The sequence below is a fragment of the Grammomys surdaster genome, unplaced genomic scaffold (genome assembly GCF_004785775.1).
Source record: "Grammomys surdaster isolate TR1022 unplaced genomic scaffold, NIH_TR_1.0 265, whole genome shotgun sequence".
In the NCBI taxonomy this organism is placed as follows: Eukaryota; Metazoa; Chordata; class Mammalia; order Rodentia; family Muridae; genus Grammomys; species Grammomys surdaster.
In genome coordinates, this window is record NW_021604706.1 from 2411576 (window position 1) to 2422558 (window position 10983).

Genomic DNA, 10983 nt, shown 5'->3' on the forward strand with positions numbered 1-10983 from the left:
CTGCTGCTGCTGCTGCTGCTGCTGCTGCTGCTGCTGCTGCTGCTGCTTTCTCTTCCTCCTTCTCTTCCTTCACTTCCTTTTTTGAGATGAGGGTTCTCTCGTGTATCTCAGGTTGATTTTGAGCTTGCTATGTAGGTGAGGCTGGCCTTGCCTTGAACTCCTGAGTCTCCTGCCTCCATTTCCCAGGTGCTAAGATTACAGACGTGAGCCACCATTCCTATCTTGGAAATAATTTTTAAAGCAATATTGTTGGTACTATAATTAATCTGATCATAGTTAAAGGATACAAAGTTGTCATATATTCATATGTGTATCCTATATATTCATATCAACTACATACAAAATGAATCTACACTATGCACAAACACTTCCGGTGTCCACCTATCATTCTTTTCTTATGCCTTTCAGCATGCTTGTGCCCCATCCCCAGAATATCACTGAGCTGCTTTCTCTCCCGTTCAATTTCAATGGACCTTAAAATTGGGTAGTGCCAGGCTGGAGGTATAGCTCAGTGAAGGGCTTGCCCCCCATGCATAAAGTTCTGGGTTCAGTCCCCAGTACAGACACACACACACACACACAAAACTGGAAAGTGTGATTTCTCCAAATTTATTGTTTTTATTGCTTTTTTTGTTTTGTTTTTTTTGAGACAGGGTTTCTCTGTGTAGCCCTGGCTGTCCTGGAACTCACTCTGTAGACCAGGCTGGCCTCAAACTCAGAAATCCACCTGCCTCTGCCTCCCAAGTGCTGGGATTAAAGGTGTGCACCACCACCACCCGGCCGCTTTGTTTTGTTTTGTTTTTTTAATAAAATGTCACTCTGTCATCCAAGCTAGCCTTGAGCTCCTTCTGTTTCAGCCTCTAGAATGTTGGGATTACAAACTTGAGCTACCACTACCAGCTTCAAACTTCAGAATAGTTTTAGTTATGTTAGTTTGGCCTTCAATAATATTTTTTTATTTTACTCATATTTGGATTCCGGGAATTGAATTTAGACTCATATGAAACATGTGGTGGAGAACTGAAATGTGCATTATCCCATTGATAAATTCTTAAAATTTTTAATTTAAGAATTTAAATTTTAAATTGAATAAAACACATTCTAATGTCAATTGGAATTCCTTTAAAATTTGTAGAATAATTTGAGAGAATCAGCTCCTGTATTAGTGACTTTTTGTTGCTGTGACAAAATATCTTACAAAACAAAGTTATGTACTTTGCCTCAGAGTCAGCAAGTACAGTTGGTTCATCAAGGAGGGGAAGGCATGGCTGGAGGGCAGGCTCAGATGGAAAAGCCAGCATGTGGGCCATATTGCATCTGCTGTCTGGGACCCAAGAGATGAAGAATTCTGGTGCTTTACTCAGTTTCTCCTTTGTGTTCAGTCTAGGACCCCAGACTATGGAATCGCTCCACCTACATTCATGGTGGGTTGTTCTTCAGTGAGCAACACCCTCATACAGGTTCCCAGAGGCCTGTTTCCTAGGTTAGTCTAAGTTCTGTCAAGAGACTAAACATCCCATTCTCTTTAGTCTTTTCAGGCTTCCAACACATGAACATGGCATGTCTTCCTAATTATTCAATGTCTTTCATTACTGCTTCATAGGTTTAACCACATAGATCTTGCGTATATCTGGAAAAGTTTATATACAATCACTGTTGCTTATTTTTATAAATATTTAACAAAATTAACCAGTGAAACAATTTGAACCTAGAGTTGTTTTAAGATATAGCTTAGTGCTGGGCAGTGGTGGCGCACGCCTTTAATCCCCGCACTTGGGAGGCAGAGGCAGGTGGATTTCTGAGTTCGAGGCCAGCCTGCTCTACAGAGTGAGTTCCAGGACAGCCAGGGCTACACAGAGAAACCCTGTCTTGAAAAACCACAAAAAAAGAAAAGAAATACAAATATATTAGCTTTTTAACATTTTTTATGAGTTTATTTCCTGCATGTATCTCTATAAATCACTTAAATGCCTGGTGCCTACAGAGGCCAGCCTGCTCTACAGAGTGAGTTCCAGGACAGCTCGGGCTATACAGAGAAACCCTGTCTCGAAAAACCAATAATAATAATAATAATAATAATAATAATAATAATATAGAGCTTAGTAATTTGCCAAAACTGCCCTAAATTATCATAGCTCAAGGGCTCCTACTGTTTCAGTATCCTAAGTAGCTAGGACTACAGACCTGTTTATTTTTGTTTGATTCTAAATATTTGTAAATTTCTAGGTTGTTAGACTCACTGGCAAGTCCAGCTGAACCATCTCACCAGCCCTGGAGTATGTTGTTTAACTTCCAAATGCTCAGAGAGTTTACTGTTACAGTCTGTGATACTGATTTCAGGTTTCATTTTCTCATGGACAGAGATTCAGAGATACATGGGTTTCAATTTGAAATTCATTGAAGTTGGATTTATGAGCTAGGTTATAGACTATCTCACTGATCTATATGCATTTGAGAAAAATGTTTGTTCTGTTTGGGGTAGAATGTTCTGTAAGTGTCCATTAGATTTAGGAGGTTCTTCTGTGTTTCTCTGTCTCTGTCTGTCTCTGTCTCCCCCCCTCACATCAGATGTGTGTTCATGTGTTCACATATGTATGCAAAAGCACATACATGTGCCTGTGGAAGCCTGTGATCAAAATTTCAACTGTCTTCCTTGCTCTTACTCCACTTATTATTTGAGACAGGGCCTTTCACTAAACCATCAATTCACTAGGCTAGCTGGCCAATGAGCTCCAGGGATCTACCTGTCTCTGCACCCCCATCATTGACATTAACAAGGTAAGATGTACTGCCTCACTCAATTTCCACCTGTTGCCAGGGATCCAAATTTAAGTCTTCAAGCTTGATGGCACATTATTGACTGAGGCATCTCCCCAGGCCCTGCTATTTCCATGATTCTGTCTGCTAATTCTTCTAACCCAGGAAGAAACAGGAAACTACAACTATAACTTTTCATTTGCCTATTTCTTTACTTGATAGGATGATTTTTGATTTGTGGATTTTGGCACTCTGCCATTAGGCTCAAATGCTTCTAAATTGTATATCTTCTTAATGAATTGACTCTTCTTCAATATTTACACCTCTTGATCCCTGGTGATGCTTTTGCTCTAAAGTCCAATTTGCCAAATTTTCTTTTGATTCATATTTATATCTTTTCATTATATTTTCAGCCTCTTACTTTTGTGTGCCTGCATGTGGTGTTAAGGCCTTCTGTATACTAGGAATGTTCTCAACCACTGAGTACACCTCCACCTCTTCACCATCTTCCATTTAAAATTTTATTTTTGTTTTATGTATATTAGTGTTTGCCTGTGTATATGTCTATGTATATGCCTATACATAGACATATATGTTATACGTTATGCCTATGTATATAGTAGATTGCCTCTGCCATAAAGAGCGGGGGGGGGAATCCACCCACTTGCTTTTGAGCTGCCTGTATCATTATATTTGGAGTGACTTTTTCTCTTAGCATATAGTATATAATTTCTCATCCTTCTAATAATCTGCATTTTTGTTGGTATATGTAGACCTTTTTTACTTGGTACAATTATTGATATATTTGGTGTTGTTCTACTATTTGGTCTCTTCTCCCTGTTTTCCTGTTTCTTCTTCTTCCTCTTCCTTTCCTTCTTCTGGATTGTTCCCCATTGTTCAAGGTTTATTTGGTGTTTTCCTTGGCATGACATTTGAGTGGTTGGTTCCATCATCCATATGCAAATCTTACACTTCACATAATATTGCTATATACAGTACAGACACATATAATACATAAAATATTCTGTAGAACATTTATGCACAGGATATGCAAAATGGACTTACACACTGGAGCCTGGTTATGGCTAACTGGGAACTCGTTTGCCTAGGCATGTTTGGTGAGAGTGCGCAGGGCAGCAACGCAGCAGGCTCACAGGTTAATGGAAGCCTGTACACAGTTGGCAGTGTGTCTTGGAGACAGTGGGACTGTCACACTAACCAGGTTACCACTACACAAGTACCACTTGGCAGCAGGGTAGAGCTGTGGGAACTGAAGATTTCCCTTTAGACCACCTTAACACAACTGCACTAACCACAGCTCAGATGAGAAGGAGACAGTGTTTGGTCTCCATAGAAACCCTGCTGCAGCCTGGACAGTGAAGCTTCTGGATTCCCCAGAAGGTATCTGCACTCTTCTTCAGGTAGGCTTCCTCTTCAGGAGTCAGAGTCACTTTCACAACATCTGAGATTCCATTTTGTCCCAGGATACAAGGGACACTGAGGAAGACACCATCATTGATTCCATAGAGACCCTTAATCATGGTAAAAATGGGATGCACCCACCTAAGGTTCTTCATTATGCTCTTAGCCAAGTCTGCCACCGAGAGGCCAATGGCCCAGGATATGTAACCTTTCAGCTTGATCACCTCATAAGCACTGTCAACCACCTGCTTGTGAACCTCCTTTTGCTGCTCCTTGTCCTCATCAGTGCCCAGTTCTGGGTTCAGAGACTTCAGAGAGACGTCGGCAACATTCACACCACTCCACCCAGGCACACTGGAGTCGCCATGCTCTGCCAGGATCCACCCATGATAGCTCAGTGGGTGAACTCCCAGCCTTTCTCCCATCAGGTAAAGGAACCAAGCTAAATCCAGATTGCAACCACTTCCAGTAACTCGGTTTTTGGGAAAGCCACTGATTTTCCAAGCCACATAGGTCAAGATATCCACGGGACTCGAGACAATAAGCAGCTTGCAGTGTGGACTGTACTTCACAATGTTGGGAATGATGAACTTGAAGATGTTCCCGTTTCTCTAGACCAAAATGAGTCGGCTCTCCCCTTCCTGCTGACGGGCCTCTGCTGTGATAACGACCAGCTTGGAGTTTGCAGTCACACAATAATCTTTGCTGGAGACAATTTTGTTGTTCTAAGAAAAAGGCTGCCACTGTAGATCCATCATATTTCCCTTCAACATGTCATGGCATCAACAAAGGCAAGCTCATCTGCCAAGTCCTTCATTAAGATATTGATAGCACAAGCCATGCCTACAGCACCAACCGCAACAACTGTAATCTTATTCTGGGGAATCTGTTCTTCCTTAAGAAGATTCACAATCAGCTGGTCTTTAAGGGTTGGCATCTTGAACTTTGAATCTTTTGGGACCGCTAGTGTACAGCGTGGAGTGATGGACACGCAGCAGCAAGGTCTGGGCTTGGCGACAGTGGTTCTAGCCCTTCTTTTGTTGTTGCTGTTGTTTTGTTTTGTTTTTCGAGACAGGGTTTACTCTGTGTAGCCCTGGCTGTCCTGGAACTCACTCTGTAGACCAGGCTGGCCTCGAACTCAGAAATCCACCTGCCTCTGCCTCCCAGGTGCTGGGATTAAAGATGTGAGCCACCACTGCCGGGCTCTTTTGAATTTTTAAAACCAGATTCTTGACTCTTGATTCTAGCTATATCTATTTGTATTTTCTGTTGTTCTTTTAAATTTTTTATGTGTATGAGTGTTTTGCCTGAGTGTGGGGTGTTTGTGTGTGTGTGTGTGTGTGTGTGTGTGTGTGTATTGGCATTGCATGTATGCCTAGTGCCTGTGACGGCCAAAAGAGAATGCTGGATGATGCTGGGACTAGATTCTTTCCCAGTCGTGAGCTACTATGTGGGTTCTTGGCATCAAAACCTGGTCCTCAAGAAGACCAGCCAGTGCTCTTAACCATTATGCCATCTCTCCAAACTTATATAAATTTTTAATGAGTGCTTTATGAATTTTAAGTTATAGGGTTAATGTTTCTTGTTGTTTTGTTTTGTTTTGGGAGTTTTCACTGTATAGTTCTGACTGGTCTGGAACTTAATATATAGACCAGGCTAGGGTGGCTTCAAACTCACAAAGATCCACCTGCCTCTGCGTCCTACATACTGAGATTAAAAGAGTGCACCATGAGTCAGAGTCTTGCTAGGTAACCCTAGCCTCAAACTCCATAGCCTCCACTTCCATTTCCCAAGTGCTGGGGTTATAGGCATACTTTACACTGCCTGCCTCAAATAATGCCTATTTTGCAATCCTGGGGATGGAAACCCAAGGGGTTTGAGCATGCTAAGCAAGTGTTCTAATACCGAACTACACCCTTCAACCCATTTTAATATTTCTTCTCAGACTTTTCATGATTGCCTTTTCAACAATTTTTTTCATAATAGCTGTCATATAATTATATATCAGATAATTCCAAAACCTGCGTGATCTCACTTTTGACATCAATTGGTAATCTTTTCCCCACTTGAGTTGGGCATTTCATTGTTTAGCATAGTGAGTAATTTTTAATTGTTTCCTGGGCATTTTGAATACTGCATGTGAGACTGGATCTTCTTAAAATCCTATGAGAAATGTTGATGTCTGTTTCTGTAGGCAATCTATAAAATCAGGTTGAAGCCACAAATTCCTGCAGTCATGGCTTCAATGTCAATTGTAGTTTTCATAAGCTTTGTTCAGGTGTCCTGTGCATGTGCCACCCAGCAGTTAGGCTGGAGTTGGATGGAGGTCCAGCTTTAACTCAGTTCTCAATCTGGTGTGTTGATAAGGATTTAGTCTCTGCACTTACAGGTCAGGAGCTACGTTCAAGCCCAATCTGCAAAGGCCTCTTTATTGGGACTTTTGAGGGAATATGGTAGATCCAAAGCCCAGAGTTGTCTCCTCTTCCTAGCTGAACCTGCTGCCAATAGTCTGGCTATTGCTTTTGCTGTGAATGGTAATGTCTGTTATTCTTTTTTTAATTTTAAAAGATATATTTTAAATGATGTGGGGGCAGCACGTGCATGTGTGTACAGGTGCCCGTGGAGGCCAGAAGGCATTGGCCCTGGAGCTGGAGTTACAGGTAGTTGCGAGCCACCTGATGTGGGTGTTGGGAACCAAACTCACTCAAGTCCTCTGCAAGAGCAACAAACACCATTAGTCACTGAGCCATCACCCTCCAGCCCCTAAAATCCTTTTATTTCCATCAGAGTCTCATGCCTCCACTTGAATCCATAAAACAGGACAGCTTGTTCCTAAAATTTCAGACTCTTTTCAAGTTTACAGTATGGACATTGACGTTCATCTGTCAGAGACTGAGTCCAGGGCCCTCAAAACCAGACACTGACACCTGACTCTGACTCACAGTCCTGCCTTCCCTGTCCCAGATTTCAGCTCTCCACTTATGTTACCAGTTTCTGCTTCCACTGCGGCGGGGCCCCCACCCCCAACTGGTCCCACTGAGTCTCACTGTTCGTTTGAAAAAAACGAGTTCTGGTCTTTGCTTGAACAGACTCAGTCCTTACCTGTCCTGGCAGAAATCAAGTCAGGATCTCTGCCTTCAGAGGACAAATTCCAAATTCAGAGGACTAGTGCTAAGTTCTTCAAATCCTCCTCCAATGACTAAAGTTGCATTCCCTCTCCAGATGCAAATTCCCAGCTTCAGCCCTAAAGTCAAGTTCCCTCTCTTTTGTTTTCTTTACAAAATTCCAACTGTCACAAGAAGCCATGAACTCTGCAAACCCCACCTGTGGTGGTCAGTCTTAGTCGTAAGCATGAAAGAATGTAGAATCACTGAGGAATGCATCTCAGGGTGTGCCTGTGTTTGCCAGGGTATTATCTTGATTGCGTTAAGCAATGTGAGAGCATGGATCCTAATTGTAAGTGGGCAAATTACTGTTTCTGTATGAAACAGAAACAGGCAGCTGAACGTTAGCATGCACGCACTCCTTTCTCCCTATCTCCTGGTTGTGGATGCCATGTGAGTAGCTACTTTAAGCTCCTTACAACCTTGATTTCCCTCCACTATACCTTCAATTGTGAGCTAATATAAACTCCTTGTCCTTTAAGTTGCATCTTAAGGGTTTTTTTGTCCTAGCAAAAAGAAAAGAAATGAAGACACCACTCTCAGGTAGGAAAGGAAGGAAAGATGAGGCCCACAGAGGTAGCACTAGACACATGTATAGAAGATACTATGTCTTTTTAGAATACCCTGGGCAAAGCAGGAACAGTAGGTGCAGCCCCACCCTCTGATTCTGGCCAGCCAATGGCCCCATTTCCAGGACAGAAGAGTTTGGATGGCCACAAGATTGACACTAGATAGCCCCAGGGTTCAGAGATCTTCTAGAAGTGGTCCACTATGGAACAGAGGTAAACACATGCACCATCATGTGCTCCTCCAATAAAATCAGCTGGACATAGACCATGAAACTGGGCCCCATCTCTTAGGCAAAGAAAAAAAATCTTGGAAGAATGGCTCTAATCAGTCCTGGGTTTTTCCAGTGAATTCTATGGCCTTTCAGAAAAAGCCCTATAGGGACTGGCAGGGGGAATCTAAAGCACTAAAACGCTTGTGCACACGAACAAATGAGCCACACATACACACACAAACATACCATGTAGCCAGTTGGCCTTCCCATAACCACCTGGGATTTATAGTCCAGTTCATCATGTAGAAGGCAGATGGAGAATTGAGGACCCCTATGGGGTGATCCCAGGGGCCAGTGTGAATGGTGTATAAAATTTCCAGAAGACACTCTGTTGAACAAGAAAATGCATCTGAGCTCTACCATTTTTAGACAACTATGCACCTAACATTGTCTTGGTCACTCCCTGACCTGACCTGAAAGGTTGACTGATATGCTCAACTTGACTCTGGAAGCCACATGGACTTAGCCCCCATGGGGATCTACACACACCTTCAAGAGGCCTTTTAGAAAGTCTCCAACAGCTATTAGGCTCTAGTTAAAGACATAGATCAAGTTCTTCATTCCACAAATGGTAGAACATGCTTATACTCTCAGGACTGGGGTGCTGAGGCAGGAAGATGGCTGGGAGTCTGAGGCTAGCCTGGGCTACATAATGAATACCAAACTAATTAGGGCTACACGGTGAATGGTCTCAAAAAAGAAAATGAAAACATTTCCTTATGCTTCAGAAAACTGATCCTTCCACCCCAGGCCCAGGCTGTTTCAGCTGTTTCTCTGCTGATGTTTTAGGCTGCAAATGAAACCACAGATTCTTGTGTTGAAACCTTGTTCCTCAACTGGGAGAAGCATTGAAAGTTAGTTGATTTGATTGCAAGAACTCTGACCTAAGCAATGAATTACTTCAGTGATGGATTCATAGCATGACGATGTTACTGGGATATAGTAGGAGGTAAGGCACTGGTAGAAGTAGTCCATTGTGGATAGGTCCTTGAAGGGATATCGTTGTCTCAAAATCTGTTTTCTGATTAGCTGGCAAAATCAGAAGGCTCCTAGCATGAGGGAGAGGTTTATGAGGCCCTACTTCTCTGAAGTGCTACTGGCAGTTAATGGTTGTTGAGAGAAGATGAATCATTTCCTTCGGTGATGTAGCCTCTGGTAAGTTGTCCATGTTCCAATAAACAACCTCCGCCTATGTTCGTGCAAGCAATCCCAATTAACCTCAGTGGGTCGCAAAAGCAACCAACCAAACAAAAACACCTCATTATCAAATAGGTCAAAGAAGACATCAAGACATAAATTTTAAAAATCTCCTGGAAAAATAGGTGACTTTGTGAGGAAGAGAGTACCTGGGTAGGGAGAAGGAATCGCTCAAGAATGTTCCACAAGAAGGTGGGAATGAGTAGAGGTCAAGTTGGCCTTCGAGTGGCCAGCATTCCTCATCTGGTGGCAGACACAAGAGCCAAATTCTGTTGTAAAAGAAAACAAGTGAGGAGGTGGGAGAGATGAGAGGGATGCGTGAAAATGAAAACGTCTCAGGGAAACCACGCGTTTGTAAGCTAATTCAGAACTACAATGTTTTAAAGGAAGTTGAACTATGTATGGGTAGATAATGTTATTCCCATAAGATATGGTTTATTTATTGGTTGATTTTGGTTTTTTGAGATGGAGTTCTTCTGTGTAACAGCTGTGGCTATCCTGGAAACATGGTTTGTAGGCTGGCTTCAAACTCTCAGAGATCTGTCTGCCTCACCTTCTGGGTGTTGAGATTTAAATTATGCACCACCATGCCTGTCTAAGACACAGTTTATTAAATGAAAATCTCCAGAGGCCCCTAAAACTACCTAGGCCCTTATCATTACTTTTAGTTTCACACCATAACTAGATGGCAAGGCCTTATTGATGAAGACACAACACACCTTAGTTACAAGGTCAAATGAAATCAATCTGGAACTGACCACTAAACGCCTCCCTACTGACCAGCTCTCACAGTGCTGGAAGATACTATGCAGGCCATTTGGAAAGAAAAGGCATCAATTGTCTATGATCTTATTCAGCGCTGGACTGTGCATTCTACAATCTCTGCCAGGTAAGATGTGCCCACTGGTGCAATAGCAGTAAGACTGTTTTATAGAAGTAACCAACCACTTTCTCACTAGATTTAAGACCTGCTCCACAGGAGGGAATTCATGCCTAGTACTATAAAAATATTCAAAATCCCATGGCTATGGAGGTTGTGGTCCCTAAAGGGGTGTTATTATTGTTTTGTTAAATGATCAGGTTGTTATGCTACCTCCTAAATACTTATGGTTGTGCTAATACATGTGTGCCACTCTCAATCTTGATCAGGGAAGCTTCTTTTTGGAGTGGGCAGAGGTTAACACAGAGGTTCATAATTGGACAAAGTTATGAGAATAAGTGGCTGTAAGTGTTCAGCCATAAAACATCTATAAAAATAAAGAAGCCAGCCTACAAACCAAAAGAGGGCATGGGATCTCCTGGGACTAAAGTCATAGATAGTTGTGAACTACAGTCTTTTTTTGGTTTTTCAAGACAGTGTTTCTGTGTAGCCCTGGCTGTCCTAGAACTCACTCTGCAGACCAGGCTGGCCTCGAACTCAGAAATCCACCTGCCTCTGCCTCCCAAGTGCTGGGATTAAAGGCGTGTGCCACCACCACCACCCGGCTATGAACTACAGTCTTTAAGAGTAAGATTTGTCTTCCTCCTGGGTATTTCCTCAGTTTCAACACATGGCATGACCAGCACCAACATCTAGTCCAGAGTGAATGAGCATATATGGTG

At 42.5% G+C, this 10983-nt stretch overlaps 1 pseudogene; it reads right to left on the minus strand.

The window, feature by feature from the left end:
• Positions 1–4076: 4076 nt before the first annotated feature.
• Positions 4077–5116, minus strand: LOC114628190 (annotated as a pseudogene).
• Positions 5117–10983: the final 5867 nt, after the last annotated feature.